The sequence below is a fragment of the Alligator sinensis genome, unplaced genomic scaffold, assembly GCF_000455745.1.
Source record: "Alligator sinensis unplaced genomic scaffold, ASM45574v1 scaffold277_1, whole genome shotgun sequence".
Lineage (NCBI taxonomy): Eukaryota > Metazoa > Chordata > Crocodylia > Alligatoridae > Alligator > Alligator sinensis.
Window position 1 is genome coordinate 302,142 of NW_005841899.1, and position 27,684 is coordinate 329,825.

The window sequence follows — 27,684 nt, forward strand, 5'->3', positions numbered from 1 at the left end:
CACCTATCTCCTTGAAACTTGGCAGGCTTCATGCCCTCTGAAGGGGCTACCATTCCTGCAAATCAGTCCAGAAATGACAGTTATAGGTTCTTTCGACCTTCCTCATTATACCCTATGGGCGAAACAGTGAAACAGCGTCAAAACAGCAAAACGTTTCGACTTGCCTCATTATGTTTCGAGGCTGTTTTGACAATATCTGTTTCATTTTGATTTAGCTGTTTCAACCTCAAAACAAGTCAAAACAGCGTTGAAATAAAACTGGTGGCAAAATTTTGCACAGCCCTAGAGGACAGTCTAACTTAGTTTGCTCAGGTGCAGGCCTTACACTAGTTAGGTTGATCTAAGTGTGAACTGTACAGAAGTTCAGGACAGTTACATCAGTCTAAAAATAGTGGACCTGATCTAAGTTAACCCTACTTCTGAGGTACACCCAACTTAGCCATTTTAGACCAATCTAACTGTCCTGAATTTCTGTACAAGTCCCACCACAGCCCAAGCACTGGGGAAGCCCAGCTACTGGCCCCAGCCCTGAGGCTGTGCTTTTCATCCCTCCCTGGCACTGGGCTATTTTTATCCCCCCTGACTGACAACCTCCCCCATGGACCAGGCTGCCCCACCCCAAACCTGTCAAACCCCCCCCATCCTGCATGTCACTCCCAGTGCTGGTTTTACTGACATTCACAGTGCCAGAAGCCAAGGAAGTCAATCAGGGTAGGGAAGAGGTGGGCATGCAGGATAGAGGCATTGGTTCTTTGTGGGGGATCACGGGGCTAAAAATGGTCCCAGGTTTGGGTGCTGTGGGGGAGAGAGTCCCCCCATGCCCCAACCCCACTCCCACAGACCTCATGAGCCCCCCAATGCCATCAAAACCTACTGGACCCCACCAACCCCACCTGAGGACCATGCCTTCCCTACAACCCACCCTACAGACCCTGCTTGCCCCCCACAATCCCTGCTGCAGATGCCACTTGCCCTCTAACCACGCCCTCTCCCATACACCCCACCTGCCCACTGATCTCCCCACAGATGCTGCTGTCTCCTAAATCCCCCACAGACCCCGCTTCTCCCAATCCCATCTCTATAGATCCCCCATCTGCCCTGATCCCTCTGACCCCCTCAGAGTCTATTGGCCCCCCAAACTTCCAAGCCCCCCATATTAGCCCCCCCATTACTGACTTACCTTAGATCAAATGATATTTTTAACTTAATCTAATCTCCCCACTTATCTGTACACACTGTAAGAATGGTGAGAAAGGTCAATCCATTTGTCCAGGTAAGTTAAGTGTGCCCTGGGCCAACTCAGTGGTATTTCTCCATTTGTCTGTCTATAACAGAAGAGGAGGACTTGGGCCTAGCAAGAGGAGAGAGAGAGATGTAGAGAAGACTGCAGCTGGGCATAGCCTCACAAGTAAAGATTCTGACCTTGATGCAAGAGGTGTAGTAAGGGCATGAGAGAGATCTAAAGATGTGGGTGAGCAGAACAGCAAGAGAGGATGGTCAATCACTGGGCTGAGGGCAAGGGAGGGGAGAAAGAAAAACTGGAGAGAAAATATTTTTGTCATTCAAAGTGAAGCAGCAGGACTTAGATGTAGAATAAAGAGGATTAAATAGCAGTCTGGGTATAGGTGGGGACACATAAAGGAGAATAAATGAACATGAAGGTTGCAAATCTGGGTGGAGAGGAGAACACAGTAGACAGAAAATGATTAATGACTCTTATTTTCCTTTGTCTCTTGTTAACCCATGGAGGAGTGAGGATGAATTTCCTTGGGCCAAAAATTCTCAGGTAGATGGCACTCTAGGAAGGCAGGGCATTTGAGTTCAGGGATGGAGCATAGCTTCCTACCATTCCCCCATCATTTCTACAGCAGCAAGTTCTCCTAGGTCCATTGCACAAGTTTTATCTTAAGGGCTATATCACTGGGCACCTGAACGGCTCCAAATTTTAGGGAATATTTAGGCAATGGAAAGAACTTTATTGACCCAGATGAATAAAAAAAGGCAGGAGAGGAATGGTGGCATGAAAAGAAAATGAGACAGACAGCATGCCCATATGGTGTGGCAGGTATCCAAGGTGTCTCCTGCTGATGCTCTGATATGTAGCACAGGCAGCAGCATTGCCAGAGAGAGGAAAAAGATCTGAAGACATGGATGAGCTGAGCAGATCTTAAGAGGAAGGGGATGGGGAAAAGGGAGACCAGAGAGAAAGTGGTCATTCATTCATAGCAGTCAGGTTGAAACATTAAATCTCAAACTTTGATTTCCTGTAAATCTCAGTCTCAAATTTCATCCATTCTACACCATATGAAGCCAAAATCTTATGTTTGGCTAAAAGGTATTTTCAAAAAGGATTTCAGCCTTTATTTGAAGACCTCATGAAAGAAAGAGAGGTGTAAAACTCAGCCTGCATAAGCAATAAGGCATGTGATCCTCTAGTTTACAGATCAGTTTAAACAGGTCTTGAGAATTGCCTGGCTCCTGCCTTTTTCCTTCCTCTCTGCTCCCAACTAATGACCCACTTATCATAGTATTCAGTCTTTACTAGAGGTGTGGCAGGATGGCTGTCAGTCTCATCGGCAGCCTGGATTGTTAGCTTGAGCCCAAAGGACTCGGGCTTCCATTCGTGGAGGCAGTTTCCCTTCTCCACCAATCAGGAAATGGCAGAATGGAGGCAGCCCTGCGCTGACCCAAGGGGCAATGTGAGAACGAGGACCTGAAAGGGAACTAACACCTCGAGCTCCCTGCTTGGTCCATTCCCAATCTGGGGGCAAAGCCTCCAAAAGGAATAAAAAGCCAGCATTTCCAGCACATGGGCAGCTTCAAAATGGGGTGATGAAGAGGGTGGATGAAGAGCTTGTGTAGCTGACCAGTGGGGTGGAGCAGTTACCCTGGAAGAACCTAGAAGGCACAGGGGCAGCAAGTAGCTGCATTCCAGCCCCACCGTGGAGAGAGCTGTGACAACGGTGCACAGGTCGGTGTACAGAGGGTCCAGGAGTGGGCGGGACTGTGGCAACTGCATGAGGCAGCATGGGTCCCCAATCCTGCATGAGGCAGGGGAAAAGCCCTCGGTGCACAGACCGGTTGCACAGGCCTGGAGAGCCAGTGCATCGAACAGTGCATGGAGAGTCCAGGAAGGACTGTGGCAGCTGCACGAGGTAGCACAGGTCCCCAAACCTGCATGAGGTAGAAGCCAAGCCCCCATTCAGTGCACAAAGTGGTGCATGGGCTAGTAGAGCTGAATGGGACCCAGCGACTGCACGAAGTGGTGCTGGGCCATCAGTGCATGGAGTGGTGCACAGGACCCTAGAGCTGACAGAATGCCGGGGCTGCACTAGGCAGCATGGACTTTTGTTTCCCCCTGCCTGCAGAGAGCGGGCCGACAGGCCAGAAGAGTTGCACAAGGCAGCTCGGGCCTTCTCGCCGGGTGTGGTACGGGTTGACCATCTGAGTGAGGGGATGACACCTCAGCCCAACACACTACTGGAAATGAGCCCAAGCCTTCAAAAGCCATGGAGTCGTGAGTCACCCAGGAAAGGGATTCCCATGGAGGAGGAGGAGGCCCACCCCACTGCGAGCAGCGGAGGGGAAGCCCCTGACAAGAGGGGACAATTCACCCTGGGACATAAAGAGGGATCCAGGGCTCCTGTTTGTTATGGGGGGGCTAGGGCCCTGCCTAGCTGAGTAACCTTGAATGGGTAATGGTGTTGTATCAGGTGACAGGGTTCCTGCTTGAGTTGTTATTTCTCCTTTGGGTGCAGCTGCTGTGCCACTGTTGGGTTCTGTATCTGTTTTCCATGCTGCTGGGATCCTGTTATCACCCTGCATCTTCATTGTTGCATTAGAAGAGAATTATCAGCTGCCCTGTATTTGTATGAATTGGTTATTGTATGTATATTTGTTCTATTTGATGTAACCTTATTGCATATGTCGTATGTTGTCCTATCACTGTCAGGTACTCCTGCATTGGGGCTGTATTGATTATCTTTGGGTATATATGCTCTAGTTGATGTACCCTTATTGCATATGTTTAATTATTGACCCACCACTGCCTGTTTATTCATTGGTCTGTTGATTAACCTCTGTTTTATCATTGAGTGCCCCTCCCCACCGTGGGCTGGAGGGCCCCAGTGTGGGGTAGGGACTTCAGGCTAACCCAAAAGCCACAGGGAATTAGGCCTATGCTGGAGTTCAGGGTTAATTAGAGTTTTGTCTGGGTGAATTAATATCTGTAAATAGTGTGTGTGTGTGGTGTGTGTGTGTGTAGGTTTATGGCTGTAAGTTATCTATTATTGTGTAACATTAAATCTGTACATAGTTAAGAATTACTGTGATTCCTGGTCTGGTCTGGCCTGCTTTGTAGGGAAGGAGGTGAGCTGGCCTACAGCAAGGCAGCCATGCCCCCACAGCATATACATTCCCACTAACATCCCTTCCAATTGAAGAGGGGGGTACCACCTTCCACATACCACCCGCGTTACAGAGTTAAGTGCCAGCAGCTTCAGTGGATGAAACAAGAACTCCATGTAGGGAATGCCTCCTTTTAATACCACATATTTCAGGGTTGGCTTAAGCCAGGGCTAATCCAACAGTATGAGCTGATTTGGGATAGCACATCTGCAGGCAAATACAATTTGACAAAGAGAGCAATACCTCTTGCTTCCTTTTAACCTTCCTTGTTCTTGTCCCTTTTCATTCCCTGAACACCCATGGCTCCACTTGTCCTCCCTGTCCCACCAAGCAATCCCCCGCCCATGATCGCTCCTTCCCAGCAATACCCTAACAGAATTTGATATGGTCTAGTCTGATGTTAGATCATGCTGAGGCTCAAACAATGTACATGCTCTCACACACATATGCACACATGCACAAACCACTGGCCTTCCAAAAAGGAGAAAGAAATATCACTCCCTTGAAGAATTTAATGTATTTGTGAAAGGTGCATAAGCTAGGGCCTGCTTTGGCCTTACACCCATACTTGGTGTGGGCTCTCCAGAGCTACTATTGTCTTCGCTAGAGTCTACAGTTTCATTTTTTAAAAGAATTATCTATTTTAATTTCAAAGAAAACCTTACAAATGTGGAGCAAGGAGGAAAGTCAGAAGAGAGCCGGCAACAACAGAGCCTTGAGAGCTGTGATCATCTCTATTCTCAGTGAAGTCTTAAACACCCACTGAGGAAAAAGTAAATGCCAATTCTGTTAACCACTTCATTCCTTGTGCAAGAAACAATGAGAAAGACATTCCAGATTTGCCCAACTTCCTACCCCAGGAGGTGGCAGTGGCAAGACGCTTCCACTTAGTTTTCACCCCACTGATGTTGGAGTCAAGCAGAGGCTAATATAGCCCCCCTGCTGAGGAAGAACCACACACAACTGTGCTTTGCACAGTCTACAGATGTAGGCATTTCACTTCAGAGGCTCAGATGGGCCAACCTCAGAACAGTACCAGGATTGTTTTAAAACCACTCACCCAAGCACAGTATGAAGAGCAGTTAGTGATGGCTTGGACTCGCAACACATTGACACTAATGTCATTTACATCTGTTTTCTCTAGACGTGTCCATTTTCCTAGGATTCCAGAAAGACGTGCGCAGGCAAGCAGCCAGGAGTGGCTTTGTCACACAAGTCATGACTCAGAGACAAAAAGACATGAGCGCAACTTTGCATTCATGCAATGTAAAGCAAATGTACCTTGTCTGCCTTTGATATTTGGGCCTGCAGAAAAGATCTCTTATACCAAATTGAAAATTCAGCCTCAAACAAAAATGCAATCCTCCTTACCGGCTGCACGGAGGAAAGGAAGGAAGGAATTCCATTCCAGCTTCCATGATCCTTGAGTGGAGAAGCAACCCATGATAAAGGTATAACATGAACAATGCCAATACAAGATAAACTTTTATTTCCTATCACTTATTGCTCAATGTGGATTCAGATTAGGTTTTAGTCTGGAGGGTCCTGGCAAGGGGCAGGGACTGCAGGCTAACCCGAAAGCTTGCCTGCCTTTTTGCCCCTTCTATCCCACCCTGCCATAAAGCTTTCCTCCCATTTCCATTTGATCTAGTCTGCCTGCCCCAGTTTCCCATATCCTAGTAAAGCAACAGATGCGAGAGCTTTGGGGAACCACAACATTGGTATTCAAACCAACCACTCACCAAAAACCTGGCGACCTATACTGTCATCACTTCTTCAGGAAAGTTCAGTGGGAAGCAAAGAAGTGACCTGGATGCTTAAACAAACATGAAAAGCATCAACCAAAGTGAATTCCCACTGCAATTTGGCATGATGGAGCGTCTGTTGTAAAAGTAACAAGCCCTGAGAAATCTAGGACTATTGCAGGTGTAAAAATACAATAGTATTACCTTTGCTGTGCAAAAATTATGGCACATCAGATTTCCCTTAAAAGGCAACATCCCTAACAGGAGCTTAGACAGTTTGGGCTCCCTGATGAGGCGAGTTCTCTGAAAATCCAAACTTCAAGTTAAAGGAGGCGCAGGGGTCACCCTTCCAGGAGCTATGCCTGAGGCTTGCTTCAAGGGGTACTCAGAAACTGCATAAAAGCTGGAATACCAGGCAAGAAACTCTGAACTTCGTGTCACAGACATTCAGGAAGGAACAATTCATTCAACATCTTGTCCTTTTAAGTGATTATGCAGTGATAAGTGAGGTGGTTGACCATAGCAGTCGGAAGTCAGGTGGAAGGTAGGACCAGGTGGCACCTTATTACCTGGTTCAAAGAGGCATGTACTCTTGTAGGCAACCACCTACTTGTGAGATGCTGTGAATGGACTGGCATAAAGAAAGGGTTTCATATAAATGAGAAAAGGAACAGGCAGAAGGAGACACTGCCAAGACATAAGAAAAAATCAAGTATGTGTAGCTTTGGTTATGCGGGAAACAGAAATATTCCAAGCTTCTTTTCCAGTGGGCGAGCTCATTAGATTTCTGTAAAAAAGTTTTAAGTACAAAATGGTAATTCATATTGGGGGGAAGGGAGATTTATTGCAAGAATCTGCAAGAACGCTGAGTTCAACAACAGACAAGATGTACAAGCAAGGTTTTAGCATTAAGACATGAAACTTCACAAGCTCCCTTAATACACATCCAGAGAAAATCATCAGTTTCTTACTAATGATGGGGAGGAGAAGGGTTCATTAAGTAGTTTCTGAAAATGATATTGTATGCTTCAAAAATTAGCAACATAAAGTTCCATATTAGCTTGAGTGATTCTCCTGGGTAATAATGGCTTAGCAAATATACTTGGGATTTTTACAATAAGGAAAACGATAAGGCAATTAGTTTCTATCCATGAAAAGCTTTGAAACAATTTGCTCAACACACCATCAAAATTACACATTAGATTAGCAAATTGTAAAAGATAGTCTAGCCTAAAACCCCTAACGACTATTTTCTATCCCAAAGTGCGAGTATTATTCCCAGATATAGAAGAATAAAATTACAACAGAAATAACCAAAGAGATCCCTTTTTGCTTCTGACAACTAAAACTTTCTAGTTACAATTCACGTGCAATTTGGTATTTTATGCACAAGTGAAGGAAACAAGCAACATTTAAATGACAGAGTTATCAGTCTTTTTTGTATATTGCAGCTGCTTGGAAAGCCACAGGGCAAAGGCATTTATATATGAGATAAGCTCATTCTGTAGAACAAATTAATGCTGGATTGTGAATTAAATGGCATGTCTTCGGACAGCTAATTAGCTTTGTGCTGCTCAATTAAGCTTTGAAAGGACATGCTGTGTTTCTTGATGGAAGAGAAAGCATTTCAAGACTGTTTCAGTTCTTCAGGTTTTCTGTATTCCCAATGGACTGAGAAGCCCATGAAGAAATAAAGACAAATCCAGCAGCATTACCAAAAAGATATCAAAATCTCAACTACAAAGGTCCAGTAAGCAACAGAGTGAGGGAAAACCTTCTGCTTATTTTCAAACACTTTCAAAAATCTTTGATTTTATGCCAAATGACTTAAAATGTAAGCTAGGTTGTGATAGGAAGGCACTGTGATTCCTTGCATCTGAAATGTTATTTTAACTAAAAACACAGCAGGACTGATCCAAGTAGCTACGGACAAAAAAAAGCCTTACAGCATCTTAACAATGTTTTGTTACCATTGCAATTCTCTCCTAGGAATCCAGAGTTTCCTGAAAAAGATACCCAGGTGCCATCTGGACTCTTCGCTCAGCACCAAGAATGGGCAAAACTCAAAAAGGTTGAGAGTCCTGATTCAGTGCTGGTGCATCATCAAACATGTCTCACTTTTCTCTCATTATTATCCAAAACCATCCAACTTGCCTGAGACTGAAAACTTAAATGAAAACTTCCCAAGGTTGGGCTTTTTACATGATTTGTAGTGCTTCCATTTCTCTTCTTGAATATCATGAAAAAGGTATTTTGGTACTTTGGTATTGTTATGGTATGTTGGTACTGCTGGCCACTACAGATAACCCTGGTAGATCCCCTAATAAATAAAAAAAAAAAAAAAGCATGACTACAAATCTCTGCCACGTTGTAGTATGGACCCCTCTTTTAATGCAAATGCAATAGTGGTACTTCTAAGTTGTAGCTTAATCTTATTCCATCTGAACTGAAATAATGAGACTACTGAATCCTGAAGCACTTGATCAGAAGAGAAAACACCTTGTAGTTACACAAACCATGGGGGAGGTCTTTGAAAACAAAGGTAAAATCTTCAGGGAGAAAAACCAGGAAAATGGCAGGTGGTTGGGGCTGGAGTGAAATTCCGTTTCTTACTGATCAAACTAATACCTTAAGTCAGAAGACTGTCTGCAACATAAAAAATTAAGAGTTTTACCTTCCATCAAGCGGTGTCATGACATTTCTGTGTTAAACTCCAGGGTGGGTTGGTTGGTTGAGGAGATTTCACTAGATCAGGTGTATAAATTACACCTCTTATTAGCAGACTCAGTTTTCTCAGCAAAAAGATTCTTCCTATTTCTCAGCATCCTTTGGCACCTCTCATCCCCTCTGCTCCAGCTGCAAGCTCAGCCTGGAAGAAGAAAGCCAGAAAGTAAAACCAGTTGAGATCACCAGATAGCAGAACAACAACCCCTGTGTCAATAAATTTTGAGAGGCAAAATGGCTAAATGAACAGACAATGAGCAGACATTAACACAGTGACTGGGAAAAAAGACAGTGGCAAACCCAGCAGTAAAGAATGCCATTATTCCATTATCCAAGTGTATCTACAAATGGATGTTGAAGCACTGGATGTTAAAAAAAAGAAAATACCTAACCCACAAAATGCTTGTATTTCAGCAGAGCCTCTCACTTTTAAAAGCAAAAAGTACTATATAGACCTTATGCCAAAAATTACAGAAGCGATGGCTGACACTTTCAGAGCTGATTAGAGAGCTGTAAATACACACATCTTATTAGTTTTAATGGAGAACTGCATTTCTGTTTCGCCTAGCTGGTAATAAAAAAAATGCAAATACTCTGTCTGTTAAACAAATATTTCAGCTGTATTTTGGATACTTGGATACTTTTTCTGTTTTATAACGACATGCATTATTATTTGAACTTTTCTTCCCTCCCTCCACCCCATTTGTACAATTGCACCAAATTAGGCAACTGAGCATAAACTTCAAGTAATCCAGATATTCTAAACCTATAAAAACAGAAGTGCTTCATGCAGGTAGCTATCAAGATAGAAAATAGCACTTGTTTGAATTTTATTAAGCATTCTCGTAGTGAATCAGACTAGCTGTGTCTGGAGTGAAGCATCCATAGCAGCACACCATGAAAGAAAGAGCATTTTGCTTTGTTCTGAGGCCAAGAAAACTTCCCATGTTCACCTCTTTACAATTGTTATATGAATAGTGCCACTCTTCTTTATTCAGAGCCCTTATATGAAAGGCTTAGGATAATAATGCTTCCAACTGTACTGACTACAAAAATGCCACTCTTAAATACTGCACTATATTAGCCTTGCAAATAGTGTGCAGCTGGTGTTCACATTAATGCTGTTAGCCAGGATGGACAGAGACTGTACACTCCTCTCCTTGAGACCTGATTTCTAAGACTCTGTAGAAACTAAGTTCACATGGGATGAAAAGGAGTCGCATAAAGGATGGAAAGCACAGGAAAGATTCCAACACAAAACTGAAACTTTTGAACTCCATAAAGCAAGACTTTTCAGGAATATATCACTTTCAAAAAGATGTAATGTGACAAATTAATAATGCATGAAATTCTTCTCTTAGGAGGATTTACCAGCCTTGCAGCAAGTGCTCTGAAGTATTTTTTTCTCTTCTGTTACATTTCATCTGCAGGAGCAGATTCTGGTGTAATATGCATCTTCCCTGAACCAGCAAAACCCTTTCTAATAAGATTCACCCCTGCAAGGTCTTCCCAACTTTGGAAAGAGGTATAATAACTGCTGCAGCAAAGGTGTTAATAACCAAAGCAGATTCCACGGAAGCATTCAAGAGATGGCTTATGAATGCCCTGAATCAGCACGTTCCCTGACTGCCATGTCCACACCCTGATCCCAACAAAGCACGTTTTAGACTGTACTGGCCAGGCCACCTGCACCGCACCACTGAGTTAGCATAAAGATTGGTAACAGATATTTCTACCCCAGTGCTCTATGCCAAGATTAACTGCAGCAGAAGCCTGCCTAAAACTGGAATCTAACTCCAGAGATGTTCTCTGTTTCCTTTTTAATTATGAAAATGATAAGAAGCTTGGCTTTTTGGAAACACTGAGATTCATTTTTCAATTAGCTTAAGTTTTTCATCAGTAGAGTGAAGAATAACTCAGTAGCCCATTGTACCATTTCAATGGGTCTTTTCAAAGACACTGATTTACAATAGAAAAGGGAGGGTGTGTTCCTTGCCACATATGAAAACTGTAAGGTGAAGCAGGGCCACAGACAAGTTAGCATTCATTTCATCTTCAAATCCTTCTATTTTCCTATGAAAGCTGAAGCAGACCATTCAACAAAAAGGAAGGGTATTATAAATTCCACATCCTTGAAGGAATCATCATAAAATTGATAATAAATTCAGTTTTCAAGTTGCCTAATACAGTGTTCTCGTGACTAACACAGCTATCCTAACTTAAGGACATTTTAAACTAATGACCCGGAAAAAAAGTGGCATATTTCATTTGACTCTATGAAAAATTTGAAGAACGACTAAGTACTCTACCTCCTTACTATTAATAGTCCATGTGCATCCTTCCATGCCATAGACATTTACAGGGATGAACAACAGGATTTCTAATGCTATGCAGGGGATTAGATACATTTGAAATTTTTAAAAAAATGTTAATGTAGTGTTGGCCATATCCTTAAAAGAGCCAGGCATACATAAGGTCTTTCTGTCATCACACACTATTACAAAGGTAAAATATAAGATTTATGTACAGAGCATTAGAGCTGAGAAAATGTGGCAAAATAACTTTAAACTTGGCTTCCTCAGTGGTTAAAACTTTTAATTTTGCTTGTCATATCTGCTTGATGAAAGCCACAGTGCTCACTTGGCAAGAAAATGACTGTCATCTATATTAAATTCATGGAACTACATCTAGATATATAAAAAAAAAATAAAAAAAAATCAGATTTTCACATGCGCCCGGCTCCTAGGGAATTTCACTTAGTGTACCCATAATCAGACTGCTCTTTCAATATAGTCATTTCTACATAATGTAGAGGACCTCTTATCAAGCTGAAGTAAATTTGAAAAACCACCGTAGTCGAGTGGTGAAGTCAATTACTCCAATTTAAAAATCTCCAAACAGAATTCTAAAATATTTTGTGGGAAATGATCACCTAGCAGAGAGGCCTAGCAATTGATTCTGAAGGATCCTGAGTACCTTCTATCTCCATGGGAACCATCTGATAATTATCACCTTTCAGTATAATTTCAGCCACCCAGAATCCTCAACCATACACATTCAAGCCTTTAGCACACATATTTATTATTCGTAGCCAGTCAACTATGGGTAGACTAGGCCATAGAGCGCAGGTACAAGCTCTACATATGAGAGGGCAACAATAGGACATATATGATATGAATCTCAGCCAATACATTGCACCCTGCTATACAGAATTTAAAGGCAAAACTTCCAATGCATCTTGATGGGAAAGAATCTAGGTCATGGAAACTGATGACACAATACCTTGGGTCTTCAAAAAAATCCCAGAAGGCCCACCACTACACTACTACTATAGGTTACATTTCCCTCAACTTCTGGAAGTTTACTCTGTTTTAAATAGGACATGTATCATAAGACAATTGCAGAGAAACACTGCGTCAACAAACAACATCAATAGCTTTTTTAAGCATGCGCTCTATTCTCTTAATGCATCAAGATTATTCCTTTTGAACTTCTCCAGGTTTTTTGTTCTTTACCTGAGCAGAACTTCATGTATTGATTAGTTAGAGAAACAGAAAAAAAAAAGTAAGTAGCTTTGAAATCGTTCTTTTGAAGTTCATGTAAATACCAAGCCAATAACTATGGAAAATATTTACAGCACCACTAAAAGGATTTGAAATAATCCTAAAAATAGCCTGAAAATATGTGCAAAAGTTTATGATCTACTATCAAACTGCTATTGCAGAGCACTAGATGGTTGAATATCCCAGTTTTTCCAGGAAAGACCAGGATTTGAAAGCAAATTTAGCAAATTCAAATGAAAGCACAGGTAAGAATTCAAAGCCACTGGTTCCTGTGGGTGATCACTTCTATAGCCAACCCTTTCAATGTCATGACCCTATTAAGTACAGCATTGGTTCTCAACCCCTCAGAAAATGCCAGCTCTTAGCTATCATTTGTTTTTGGACCACAGAAAAATAGTAGAGCAATTCTTCGGTTGCAAAGGGCACAAAGACCACAACAGGTCCGAGCAGTTTCTAACACTAGGGATTCCTATCTGAAATCTCTGAGTTTATCCTGTGAAGCATGCTTACACACCTAACAGTGCTAACAGTGTGTGGGACCTAGGTTGAGAATCACTGCAGTACAGATTTGGTGGATAATCCCTGCTGAATTTCCATGGACGTCTACTTTTAGGAAAGTGTGCAGCAAAACAAACTGTACAAATACTTGGAGCATTTTGTGAATGCCTCACTCAGCAATGTTGTATGCTTTGGCATTTATTAGGAAAGGCTGTGGCTGAGAAGAATATACTTACTGGCAGTCTTTTTTTCTCTTTTAATCTTATAAATCATAATAGAAACAAGGCCATGAGACAGGATTGAAAAAAAATAAAATCAAACTTTTTTTAAGAGCAATGTATTAAAATTATTGTTAATATTATCATAGCACCCACAAACCCCAAACAATATCAGGGGTCTATTGCACTAGGCACTTTACAAATACATGGCTAGAGATTATAGAGTCTGTACTCCAAGACAACAGAAACAAATACTGGGAAATGTTCTTATTCCCATTCTACAGATGGCAGACTGAGGCACAGACAGCTTAAGAGTCACTTAGGAAGTCAGTCATAGAACGAGGAGCTCACCTCACAGCTCTTGTGTCCAAATCCAGTTTTTTAACCACACGCTACTTCTCTAAAACTGATCATGTGTGCACCACGCCAGGTGTGATTTCAAAAACATACTCACTGCTGATACAGCTAAGAGGTAAATTTCCTACAGACTTCAATGACAATGGTCTTAAGCCAATGCTTAGCACTTTCTGGGGACCTCACCCATAGTATATGCACAGTGAGAAAGTAATTTTGTTTGCACCATTAATTTGAATGAAGCAGTATCATGCTTTGAGCACACCTATTTTCTAGTGAGCTACAGTACTCACTAGAGCATAAGCACAATCTGCCATCTCATAATAGAGTCAACACATTAGAGTTTAATTGGATGGAGTCATTTACACAGTAATAACAAGGATTAAGACACAGAATACAACAACCCATTTTCTTAAATCTATAACCAGCTGGATTCACAGCAGGAGCAAAGGGTGCATTGCTCTTTCACCATGTATCATTCTGCTTTTTTTGTGTGTATGTGTTTTGCTTTATTTTTTGTTTTTCTGGCTGTCAGTTGGTTTGAGTCTTCCCAAGAGCCAGTAAAAATCTTACCTTCTTCATAAGCCGAGATGTTCAAGCACAAGGATGCTCTTTGAGGAACTAATCGATACTATAGCACTGAAAAGGTCTATATAAATTTCCAACAAAGATACATTGTTGTAACACACACCCAGCAATAGTCCAAAGGCAAATAAATCCCTCTGAAGAAGGAAATAATTTACCCTGATATAGAAAAACAACATTTCACAGAACTCACCCGTTGGGGTCTTGTATGACCCCCAGCTGAATTCTCTAGAAAACATCCCTGTGTTCCTCATCTTGAAGTCCCGGTCAGGCTTTGTCACTGATACTTTTAATAGACTTTACCTGTTAAAGACAGTGAAAAATAGGAGTGAGGAGCAATCTCCCCACTAGAATCTCTATCCTCACAACTCCCGATGTGTCATTTGAACAGGCAGTTAATGTGATTGGTTGTTCAAATTCAAGTTAAAATACCTAACTGTCCTGACTACATTTATATTTTTGGCAAGTGCAGGTAGAAAAAAAACATGCAAGTGGCAAACATTTCTTAGAGTAATAACTTTTATTGGACCAATTATGTGGTTGGAATAATGTTAGACAAGTTTTCAAATGCAAGACATTCCTTATACAAGGACACTCTAGTTGAGAAACAGATTGATTATACATCAGATTGTACAATCTAAGATACAATCTGTAAGAGCTCTCCAAATCCCCAGCAGTAACCTCCTACAATACAAAAAGAAGCCCCCTGCAGTCACACGCCCAAGGTGGTCACCTTGTACCCCACACTGGAACTGATCAGAAGAATCACCAATTGCGGCCTATACTCAAAAAAGATCAGACCTTAAGAAAAACATTCCCAGCCTCTCAGCTCCCAGCTTTCAAGCATCCCTTTTATTGGCTTAGAAACGGTATTTAAAGGCCTGCTTTTGGGGAATTGGCTTATAGTAGGCCTGTGCAAATAGGGAAGTACTCAATTTGGATTTGGATTCAGCCAGTTCAGAGGAAAGTGATTTGATTTGGAGATTCGGATCACTGTCCTAAATCAATTTGGCTGAATCAGGTTCAGAACATCCGGCGCTGATTCAGAGAGATTCAGTGATTCGGGCATAGATTATAATGGGGAATCACTGAAATACCTATAACTTTGACATTTTTTGGCATATTTGGATGAAAACAGCAGGGATGGTAGCCCCTTCTGAGGGCATGAAAGTTGGCAGGTTTCAAGGAGATAGGTGCAGGGGTTTCTGGGAAACTGTACAACAAACCGCTGAAAGCAAAACTTGTGTCACTTGTGTGTGCTCAGGCAGATTTGGATGAAAACAGCAGGTGAAAACAGTAGGAATGGTAGCCTGTAACAGGGGGCCTTCCCGGTGCCAGTTAGATCTCTGCTCACCCACCTGTTTCTGGGCCAGGCACTCACGCCTCTTTTGCTCAGGCAGAAACAGCTCACAGAAGGGACAGAAAGGCTGCAGATAGAGGCTTATGTGCTGTTTCTACGTCCCTCCCCCAGAACACTGTGATTGGAAGGGGACTCAGGGAAAGATCACAGTCACTGGCCAGCTACAGATGTCAGTCTTTCCTCCCCTGCTCTCCCTCCCTCTTCTCAGTTTCTGTTCCCTTGAAAGACTGCCTTCTGAATCTCCGAATCTTTTTCTGAGTCTTTTCTAAATCAATTTGGAGGCTTGAAGAGACTTAAAATTAACTAAGAGTCCCTTCCTGTCCCTCCTTCTCTTCCTCCTTGTCGCTCCCCATCCCTATCTCCATCCCCATCCCCCAGGATGGGTCCCCAAGGCCACCATGGACCGAGGGCATACCAGCAGCCTGTCTCATGCACCCCACTGGAGGGGCTGTGGGCCTCGGCATCCCTCCTCCAGATTGCTGACACCTAAGAGAAAGAGCCTTAGAGTGGAGCCTGCATCCTGACCAGATGTACTTTGACTCTGATGATGGCCCTAGGATTGGTAGATATAGAATTGCTTGGTTGCTTGTATTATTGGAGGTTTTTTGTTGTCACTCTGTATCAATAAAATCACCTATTATCAATTGGCAGGTGTTGTGGTTGGTCTGACGGTTGTGCCCACCCAGAATAAAGGTATAAGGGCTGGGTTCCTAAAATCCAGTGTCAATACCTTTAACCTTGTTCAACACAGTGGAGAGGAAGCAGAAGCTTGAAAAGGGTCAGGGAAGATGGAGACCCCAGTGGTAGGAGCAAGAACAAGAGGGGAAAGAAGCATCCAGAAAGTGAGTATGGGGGCTGTGAGTTAACCCCTTGCAGGCTGGATGTGGCCTTTAGGCCTCCGGTTGAACAGTCCTGCATTATCTTGCAAGCATTTATTAATGAATTTAATTTTAGGCAAAGGGTAGTCCAATTGAAGTAACATGGCTAATTTGATGTCTGCAATCTAATCATTTGATGCCAGCAGAGGGTCCTGGCTTTTGAACAGCCTCCCAACCTTGCCCAATTCATCATCAGAAGTAAGCTCTCCGCTTCTCAACAAACATGAAGTGGAACACAGCCTTTCCTTGGCAAGAAATGCGTAAGCTGTCAGCACATCTCCACTGTCATTACTATCAACAGCCTCCCCTAAAAACCCCATCAGAATCCACGGTTCCTACACATGCCTTTCCCAAAATGTGATATACTTGATCCAATGCACCCAGTGCCCTCACGGCAACTACATGGGTGACAATAAACAGCAACTATGCACCAGAATGAACCCTCACAGAAAAAAAATAAAGGACAGAGACGCACACACCAGTAGGAGCACATTTCTCATAAAACAACCACTCCCTTTCTCACCTCACTATCCTCGTGCTCAAGAGAAATCTACCTAACACCTTTAAAAGGCAAACTTGGGAACATCATAAGATGGCTAGACATTAAGAACCAAGAACTAAACATTGAGATTGGGTTAATGGAACATTATATTCTATGCAATTCCTGAATTCTTTCCACAGAAAGGTGAGAAGAAAGGTGAAAATGACCCTTCTCCCTGTTGACAGGCCTTGATATCCCAGTAATCAGCTTCCTTTCTCCTGCTAATTGTGTGTCTGCTACCCCTAAGAATTTCTATCAGCTTCTCCCCTCTGCTGTTTTTTCATTATGCTTCCTGTGATCAGAGACCTGATGAAGAATGTCTTGCATTTGAAATCTTGTCTAATTTCATCCCAACTACACAGGTAGTCGAATAAGAGGTATCACCCTAAGAAATCCTTGCCTCTTGCATAAGTCCTAGGCTATATCATCACTCTTACACTATTGTATAAAAAATACACATGCTTTATTTAGGAGAATGATGTTAATATTTAGGTACCTAGAAAAACCAGTTAAGATTTTCAAGACTGCTTTGGTATCTAGTTGCCAGAAATACCCAATATGCAGCTGGCATCTTGAAAAAAAATCTTACTAGATGATTATTTGCACCTCCAAGTACCTTTAGTATCCAGCCCTTAACCCCTAGCCCCTTTTTTTCTTTTTATCTCTGGACACTGTAGGTCTTCCTCGTGTTCAAATGGGACACAAAAAGTTTAGGCAGATACTGACCCTATGATCCTGTCCTGATTCTCTGGTCCTGCAATAGATGACTGCATTAGATCCTTTCCAGCCTTACTATAATCCTAAACAGATGAAAAAACAAGCCTGAATTTCAGGAACTGAATATATTGTGCAGAAAGGAACATTAAAAAAAAGGGTTTGAACAAATAAACCAAACTAAACAGCCAGTTGTTGCGCCAATGAAGCATCATTCACAAGAAGTGGCGTTTCATATTGTTTGATATTCTTGTATTATTATGCTGGGTGGTGTGAGATGACATGAGATACTCAGTGGACCTTGTTACAAGGTAATTTTGGGCAGCACCTGGAGCTCCTAACCCCTGGACTGTCAGCACATTAACACCTTAAAGTGGCTTAAAACACTTGTTCTACAACTCAAAGTTACACCACTCCAAGGCAGGATTATCTCTTGATCCACACTACCCAGCTCCTGTTCCATTAAAGTCATTCCCCACAGATGTGCCACTCAAGCTGAAGGTGGGCGCATCTACATATTCATTAATGAACTTCTGCTACTGCATGTTAAATTTAGTAGTTCTATTGTGAGGTACTAAATAAGTGTGCACTAGGCTGCCCTAATGCGCAGTAGCAAAAGCACATGGTTTTCAAGGATGCTTAATGCGCAGTAGCTTATTTTTACTGTGCATTAGTGTATTAGCATGGTTTTTGACATGATGCTTTAATGCACAGAAAAATAGGCTACTGTGCATTAAAGTGCATGTCTGGATGTGACTGGTGTGACTGCTCCAAACTCCAAGCTTGCACTAAGCCAATCAACATTTGTATAAGGTACAACAATGCCCAGTGTCACTGAGGTGCACAGTGCCTAAACAAGATGACAGTCATATACTGTTACATGCAAAGCTTCCCAAGCATGTCTATAAGCAGCTACCAAGTAGAAATCAACTAATAATGTATTGTCTATTTGCAGAAATACAGCTTCATTCCATAAACTGACAGCAACAAGGATTTTACAGTAGCATTCTGTGGATGCTATTAAGGAAAGAGAAAATAACTGTAACCATAAGAGATCTGCAAATTAATGCAAGCCATTAGTCAACTTGAATCCCATTGCTGCTTTCATGTATTTATTATTCAAATTAATTCTAAAAACCTTTTTATTTAAGAAAGGTAACTTTATGAAGTATTGACAAGCAATAATATTTGGTCTGCACTGCCTTGTTACCATGAGTCAGGTAGCTTAGGCTGCATACAAGTGTTATGTTTTCACTGGTAGAATCACAGATCCACCAGTTGAAATGCTGGCTGTACAACACTAAACTATACTACTAGGTGTACAGGGCACATTAGCAGCCACTTATCTCAGGTGTGCAGGACAATCCACTTCCACCAGTTGCTGCTTCTGTAACACTCCCTGAAATGCCAGTAGATGGTTATGAGATGATTCCAAATCAACATATCACCAATAGCATCCAAGGGCCCCACATGTTCTTCAGCCAGGTGGAAGTCATAGGCCACCTCCAGGGAAGCTGGTGGCTGCATGATCTGGGAAATAACCCTTCATGGCTCATCGTCAGACTCCTGAGCAGGAGGGTATGTGCCAGCATAAGGATCTTGCAGGTCAACCACAGATGGGCATGCAAAATGTCCCCCAGTCTGTTGAAATGCTTGCAGGGCACCAAGTAGGATGTAGAACAGGTCCCGGATACACTGATCTCTGTAAGAGAGGCACAGAGCCGTGGCAGGGTGCAGTAGCAGAAACTGCAAGCTTGCAATGAACAAGAGAGGGGACAGGCTCTGGGTCTCTTCTGGAAGCCTCTGGACCGAGAGGAAAGGAGGGGGTACTTTCTGTGGGAGCTCCCCAAAGGGGTATGGTGCCCTGTGGTAGCCAGCTAGTGAGAACTATCTTGTGCACTTGCCTGCTCTTCGCAATCTCCAACAGCCCAGAGAGCCTGCAGAGCAGGCTGGGATACATGCACAGGGACCCCTGCCTGCAGGCTTTCACCAGCGCAAGCTGCCTGTGCAGCTCCTGCCACGAATGCCAGATGCTTGCACAATTCTCTTCCAGTAGATATTCAACTGGCTTAAACTAAACTGCTCAAATTCAACTGGTTGATCTGAACATTCGCACGCATCATGTTGCTCCCAATTCCTAAATGGATTAATACACCGATTCAATATATGTGTGCAAATATAGCTTGGGAAGTACATTTCAAAGTTGTGTGTCAATGATGTCTTGTAAAAGTTGTCATCACTTTAAGTTCTATCTTCAGCCATAACTGTTATTTTTCCTCTCACTGTTGCCTCTCCCCAGGCTTTTATTTTTTATCATTACATGAGTCTAGTATAGTCTTCAATCCAAAGTCTTTCCTACAGCTATATTCCATGTTAGCACTAATATGCACTCAGGTTTTGCCTCTTTAACTATCAGCTTAGAAACAAATACTTTACAAATAGTGCAACTGCATAATGTAGATCAGTGATTCTCATCCAGGGTGTCACGCCACCCTTGGGTGCTTCCAGATCCTTTGAAGGGTGTCCCAAGGCATGAAGAGACAACCAGACAAGTGCAGACTCAGTCGGCTTGTCCGTACCTTGGCTGTCAGATTTCCCAAGGATGCAAGGCATAGTGGATACAGCCCGCAGTGAGGACCAACAGGGTTTCAGAGATGAACTGCAGGTTGGAAACTAAGTCCCACCAGGTAGGCAGGGGTCAAAGCCCAGAGTCTGAAATCAAACCAAAGAACTAATCAGAGATCACAAAGTAAGCTGAGGTCAAACTGAAGGCTAAACCCTAAGCCAGAAGGTTAACCAGGAATCAGGGAGTTAGGGAGCCAGACAAATTGCTGGAACAGGAGCTCTGCAAGGACTGAGACAAGTAAGCTGTGCAGCAGGGCTCAAGTGCTAGAGGAGTTCCTTAAAAGCAGCCCCAGAACCAACCTGAGGGAAGGGCTGGGTCTCAGTTGGCCCTGCTTACTGCATTAAGTGTGGCTGACCTAGTTACACAGGCCGGAAGGCAGGAGCCTTACATGGCCAATCCCCCACCCCCACGGCCTGGCCCCTCTGCAAAGAGCTAAGTGAGCACTATAATCTGTAAATTACAGATTTAAAATAATTTGGGTACTTCAAGTCCAATGAAAGGAGCCCCATGTCAAAAAAGATTGAAAACCACTGATGTGGATTGATCTATAAAGGTGCTTGTATCAGCATAGCTGATTCTAAAGGCATAACCAATTTTAACTGTGTTTTTGCTATGTTCACGTCACAGAAAATGAATCATGTTGCTACCATCTACAATTATAAATGCAATTGAACATGTTGTACAAATACGGTACAGGCCAGAGGCATAATGTCCAAAGAATGTACCCAGGGCAGTCCTCTCACATCTTATGCCCCTACCTCCTCTAAACCATATCCTCTGCTTTCCAGAGAAGGCAGCACACAACAGCCGGGTAGCATGTCTTGGAGTGCAAGGTGGTCCAGGATTTCAAAGAATCACTGAAAATTTGGGTTGGAAGGGACCTCAGGAGGTCACATCTAGTCGAGCCCCCTGCTCAAAGCAGGACCATCCCCAACTAGATCAGCCCAGCCAAGGTTTTGTCTGGCCAAATCTTAAAAACCTCCAAGGATGGAGATTACACAGCCTTTATGGGGAGCATGTTCCAGTGCTTTACTGCTCTTCCCAGGAGAAAGTTTTTCCTAATATCCAACCTAAGCTTCCATTGCTGCAGCTTGAGCCCATTGCTCCTTGTTCTCTCATCTGCCACCACTGAGAACAGTCCAGCTCCATCCTCTTTAAAACCACCTTCAGGTAGTTGAAGGCTGCTATTAAATTCTCCCTTAGTCTTCCCTTCTCCAGACTAAATAAGCCCAGTTCCCTCAGTCTCTCCTCAGAAGTGTAGTGCTCTAGGCCCCTAACCATTTCCATTGACCTCACTGGATTCTCTCCAATTTGTCCACATCCTTTCTGTAGTGAAGGATCCAAAATTGGACACCGTACTCCAGATGTGGCCTCATCAGTACTGAATAGAGGTTACATCTGCAGTACTGTGTCCAGTATTGATCTCTAGAGCAGCAGTGGAATTTGCTGCTACCAGAGGGAAACTTTTACTCCATTGTTTTGCTGCCAAAGTCCATGTCAAGAGGGCAAAACAACGCCCAGCTTGTGGTGGCAAAAATGGGGGTTCTCCTCCTCCCTGCCCCAGCGATAGTGCAGCTCTGGGTTCCAAAATTTAAGAAGAATGTGGAGAAGTTAGAGATTGTCCAGAAGCAGGCAACAAAGGGCCTTGTTACACATTACACCGAGCTTCTCAAATGTTGATGGGTGTTAGTGCTAGCTCGAGTTTGGAGCAACACACTTCAAGCCAGCAGGTACCTGGAAGACTGAAAGATAATAACCACCCCCCCCTTTTCTCTTTCCCCCTTCCCCCTAGGGCTCCCCCCTTCCTACCCTCCATCCCTTGAGGTTCTGCCTGCCCCCTCCTTCCCTTAACCCTTCCCTGCTGTTCCCTAAAGATAGACAGCATGGGCAACCACAGCTAAGAAGCGGGGGGGCAGTGAGTGGGCAGCTAGGGAGCTGGGAGGGCAGGGGGCCCAATGCAGGTCAGTGAGGGAGTGGGGTTTGGTGCCATGTTAACACTAAGTGTTTTACTTAGAGTGGCTACAACTTAGTGTAACACAAGCTGGGTAACACAGATCAGAGATAATCCCGCCCTGGAGTGGTATAACTCTGAGCCACCTAGCAAGTGCTTAGCACTAGTTTCAGGTGTCAATGTGCAGACAATCCAGGTGTTAAGAGCTCCAGAAACTGCCCAGAGTTACTGTGTAACAAGGCCCAAAACTGACAGAGGGATTGGATGGCAACCCTGTACCCTGTGGGCGCGTCTACACATACACCAAAATGCACAGTTGTTACTGCGCAGTCATGCAACTACTAAATGACTGTGCAGTAGCCACCAGTGCTATGCCGTCCCAGCACCAAATGTATTATTTTTGACCCTACTGAGCAGTAACAATGAGCTACTGCAAAGTAGCGGTGGCATCACAGTTCATGCCCACTGATGCTACATCGCCGTAGCAACAAGCTACAGCACTGTAGAGTCTCATGTAGATGTGCCCTGTATCTGGTAATTAAACTAGATTCTTAAGACATTCAAACCAGGAACCATTATTAAGTATTGGAACAGAATCTAGCATAGTAGGGCCCCTAAATCTCCTGAGAGTCTTTCAGCAAAACTGTAATATAAAAATCAAGCAAATACTTTCAGACGTGAGTAGTGCTTTACAGTGCTTCCATCACCGGGTGCCCAAACTGAGTGACCTTGAAGGGGTTCAATTATCAGAAAGCAGTAGGCACGTGTCATCAGGACCTTTCACGAGGTGTTGTGTTGGGTACTCCAGAGGTAAGGTACAAAGACACTGAGAGATTAATCACTATCATTATCAACATTTTGGCCCTAATGTGTAATGCAAGCCTTGCAAAGAATATTCAATGTTACTAATATCTACTAAAACTCTAGAACTATGCAACTACAGTGATGCCAAGCATAGCAAGCTGGCTCTGAGATACTCTCCTGCTGGCTTAAGAGCTTCCTTGATACTTAAAAAAATAAATAAATAAAATAAACACTTGCATGTATGTAGGATTTCTTCTTTTCACTTAAACATGAATTAGCCTCCAAGTCAGAAAAAGAATCTGGACACTTCAGAAACATTTATCTGTCCAGATTGTTTATTAATAGATCTAAGTATTTAGTAGCTCAGCTTACCCATTTAGGTTTCTCAGAAGTAAGGGAGAACTGTTATTGCTTTCCAAACCTTCCAATATATAGCAAATACTTTCCATAGTCATTACCACCTTTATAACCCTTCATATGTGAAAACTAATTGCAATTGTGGAAAAGCAGGCTCAAAATATCTGTTGCCTAAGTTTTCCTAGGAGAGCTGTATGAGTTACAGGTTTGCTACCAACACTGCAAGCAATTCTCATGAAAATCCATCCTTTTCCCTCCCCAAATCAGATTCTGATAAACTCCTGTAACTAAGGCTCCATTGAGGAGAGGCAAGGAGCCAAGGAGTCTGTTTTTTGGTTTTTCACACAAACAAATGTGTCCTCATAACCATAACCAAGGAGGCAGGCAACACCACTGGGCAAACAAATTTAAACTGCAAGTCTATTTGCTGGAATTGTTGATTCATGGAAAATATGCCAAGGACATAGATGTTTTCAAATATACAGGAAAAGTGATAAGTCCAATACATTCTCATGGAGCAGTGGTTTGGAAAAGATCTGTAAATGGTACAATTTGGTCCATCCTACTGCCAAAAAGTTTGTTTTTCAAAAGGCAAGTTATGAGTTCCAGAGGTAAGTCATCTCTAGCAGGACTGATCTAGCAGCACCCACTTTATTAGTTGTTATTTGCTACAGGAGGAAAATAATCTGTGCCCTTTCTTAAATTTGGGGACGTATTTTTTTTTACAAAGAGGTTCCCCTCTACCGATTTATTTTACTCCCCTACCTGTGTCAAAACAGGGTTGAAGAGGTACTGAGGTCTTATACTAGCTTTGGACAAGGAAATAAATTCTGATTCTGGGGCTAATGGAAACCCAAGCTGTCACAGCATAACATTGTCGTGTGCTATTTAGAGAAAGTGAGAAATCAAAAAGGAAAGAATTCCCTTTCTCTAGTGCTGCTGCCTACAGTACATTTGCTCTTTGAACCCGGTCTCTCTTCTACAAATTACAGTATTCTACAAACTCTTCTCTTTCATCATGTCCATAAATGAGAGTAGAAAACCAAATATGAGTTAAGAGCAAGTGATCTCAAATGGCAGGTGAAATCTCTATGAAGGCACCTTGGCAAACTGACCCAAAACTTTCAGTCCTTCCAAATTACCTTTATTTGTATTCTGATGACACCCAAAATATGACAGGTGTTGGGCAGAGACACATGAAGTAGGCCCCCCAAAATTTACTAAGAAAACAATCAAGATTTAAAGGCTCTGGAGAGGCAAAACAGAAACAGTCAAAATATATACTACTATGAAAATAACAAGCGACGGTTCTCCGCATCCGACCCCTCCCAAAACTGTCCTTCAGGTTTTATAAAACTCTTCTTGGTGTTTTGTAGCATATGTGCCTACAAACAAATTGAAGCAGTGACAAAATAAAAGCAGTAAGAGTGCCGGCTGCCAGTTCATGCTGACATGACTAAATCCCACCGGGCAGAAAATGCCTCATATATCTCACGTCAAAGCCAACAAAACTGGGTACTGTTTGAAGGGAAGTCAGACAAAGCCACTTACACTAAAGGAGCTGTTTCTATAATGTTTCAAACACAACAGCATATCTAAGTACGATTTGTGCTATTCCCACTCTGCACTGTATCAAACACAGCAAAAGAATAAGCAGGCTCTAAATCTTCAGTTTTAATTTGCCTAAAATGAGCCTAATTATGGAGCTTCAGGTGAGCAGTAGCATAAATAGGGAATGAGCAAGACACCAGCCCCAGGCATCAAGTCAGAAGGGGCACCAGAGTGGAACCCCACCAGGAGTCTTTGCCACAGTAGGCATAGCCCCATTGCTGCCCAGCCATAAGAGCTCAGTAGGTGCCACCCCGTCTGTACTACAGGGCTGCTGCAGCCACCATGCAACAAGCCTGACCCCAGCTACAGGAGCCTGAACCCATGCTGCTACAGTGCTGCTACAGCAGGAGCCACCAGCTACTGCCAGAGTGCCAAGAGCTAGGGCATATAAAACCGCTTCTCCCCCACTCTCCACTGGGTGGCATAATTCTTCCTCCCTCCCTCCCCACAGGCTCTGAAGGAGCTCACTACACCTCTGCTGAAGACCAGTTTGCATCCTGTATCAGGAGCACCCTGTGGAAGGCCAGGAACCTCCTGTTGTACAGGCAAACAGATGTAGAGGTAGTAGGTTGTGTGAAAATGGCTCTGAGTGAACTCCAGACCTACTACCAGAAATCAATAGTGGAGGACGGAGAGGATGTGACTAAAGCCACCTGGCAGAGACATGGCACAGGATCATCCAACTTCCCCAGAGTGGAGAAGGGGGCGGTGACAGCAAGGAAGAGGAAGGGACAAGTGGAACTGAGGACAGTGACAATGACAGTAGCAGCAGGTCCTCCAGCAGGAGCTGGAGCAACAGCAACATAGAGGACAGATGAACTGAGTATGTGACCCCACAAGCAGGGTGTGGATGAAAGGGATGTGTTGCCTGGTCTGAGGAACCAGGGTTTGCTTGTGTGTGTTGCGCACGATGCGGATATTGTAACGGGTTTGGGTGGCCAGAGGGCCTTTGTACGAGTTTGCGGGTGCGGTTTTTATAATGAGTGAAGGATTTCTTTGTGGAGTGATACTAGGAGTGTAGATATATGTATAGATATATAGATATATATACAAAAAAAAGTATATATTTTTTTTATTTATTTATATATATATATATATATATATAAATTTATTTATTTATAAACATTTATTTTTATTTTTTTTTACAAAAAAACCCAACAACAACCAGTTCCCCTGATATACAGCCAGCATAAAGTATCACTTCACAATGACAATGTAGCCAACTGACACCCACATTAAATATTTCACATTTGTTTAAGAGTATGGAAAATGACAACTCTCATAGTACTTGTGACCTTAGATTTCCTTGACCCATGGGCGACTGGTGCCTTTAGAGTCAGCAACCACGGCAGGAGGGGGGGCTTTTGCTGACTGGCTTTTGCTTGCAGCCCCACTCCCCAGTTGGAGCTTGCATGCAGGGCACCAGTGCTCCTGCCTGCCCCCCTGCCCATTGTCTAAACAGGGAGCACGGCCTGACAGGGGGTGCACCAGCATTCTCAGGGGGTGCATGTGCACCCCCATGTACCCCCTATGCATCGCCACTGTCTTGACCCTTGCCAATCTAGTTACTGGTCTGGGTATCACAATAGTGATTAATCCTTTTCTGAAAAGGGGGAAGAGATCCAATATTTAGGGTGATGACAGTTGTTCAGTCTGCCTTTTGACTGAGGTGTCACCTTTATTAGCCACATTTGCCAGAAGATCAGGTTAAGTTAGCTTGTCACTAACAAGAGGAGGATCAGGTAAAGTGTGTGTCCCTTACTGAATGGGGGAGGCCACCTAGTGACAGAGGATGCAGAAAGGGCTGAAGTACACAATGCCTTTTTCACCTCAGTTTTCACAAGCAACATCAGCTCCCAGACTACTGCACTTAGCAACAGAATTTGGGGAGAAGGTGAGCAGCCAACAGTGGCGAAAGAACAGGTTAAGGACTATTTAGAAAATCTGGACATATACAAGTCAATGGGGCAGGATGGGGCAGGTACACCTTCAGTGTACCTGAAGGTGCTGAGGGAGTGGGCCAAGGTGATTGCAGAGCCACTGGCCATCATCTCTGAAAACTCACGGTGATCATGAGAGGTCCCAGACAATTAGAAAAGGGCAAATATAGTGCCTGTATTTAAGAAAGAGGAAAAGGAAGATCCAGAGAACTACAGACCAGTCAGCCTCACCTCAGTCCCTAGAAAAATCATGAAGCAGTTTCTCAAGGAATTCATTCTAAGCACCTGAAGGAAAAGAAGGTGATTAGAAGCAGTCAGCATGGATTCGCCAGGGCCAAGTCATGCCTGACCAACCTGATTGCCTTCTGTGACAAGATGACTGGCTCTGTGGATGTGGGGAGACCAGCGGATGTGGTATACCTTGACTTAAGAAAGGCTTTTGGTACGGTCTCCCACAACATTCTCGCAGGCAAGCTAAAGAAGTATGGGTTGGATGAATGGGCTGTTAGGTGGATAGAAAACTGGATGGAGCATCAGGCTCAGACAGTAGTAGCCAATGGCTCAATATCTAGTTGGCAGCCAGAATCAAGTAGAGTGCCCCAGGGGTTGGTCCAGGGGTCAGTTTTGTTCAATATCTTCATCAGTGACCTGGAAGATGGCATAGCATGAACCCTCAGCAAGTTTGCAGATGACACCAAGTAGGAGAGGGGATAGTAGTTTCATAGTTTCAGGGTCGGAAGGGACCTAATAGATCTTCTAGCCCGACCCCCCACCAGGGCGGGAGAACAACCCAAAAAAAAAAAAAAAA

At 43.3% G+C, this 27,684-nt stretch overlaps 1 long non-coding RNA gene across 2 annotated transcripts in view; it reads right to left on the minus strand.

Moving 5' to 3' along the window:
• Positions 1-14,354, minus strand: part of LOC102385746 — a 73,186-nt gene extending 58,832 nt beyond the window's left edge. The window contains exons 1-3 of one of the 2 annotated variants that reach the window (XR_001357600.1): positions 14,288-14,354; positions 8,827-9,021; positions 8,431-8,472 (exon numbers count right to left, since the gene is read on the minus strand). This is a non-coding gene — a long non-coding RNA (uncharacterized LOC102385746). Of the gene's footprint in view, positions 1-8,430; positions 8,473-8,826; positions 9,022-14,287 lie in introns of those variants that run through there. The other variant, XR_323201.1, reaches the window with a different exon arrangement.
• Between the last annotated feature and the right edge of the window lie 13,330 nt (positions 14,355-27,684).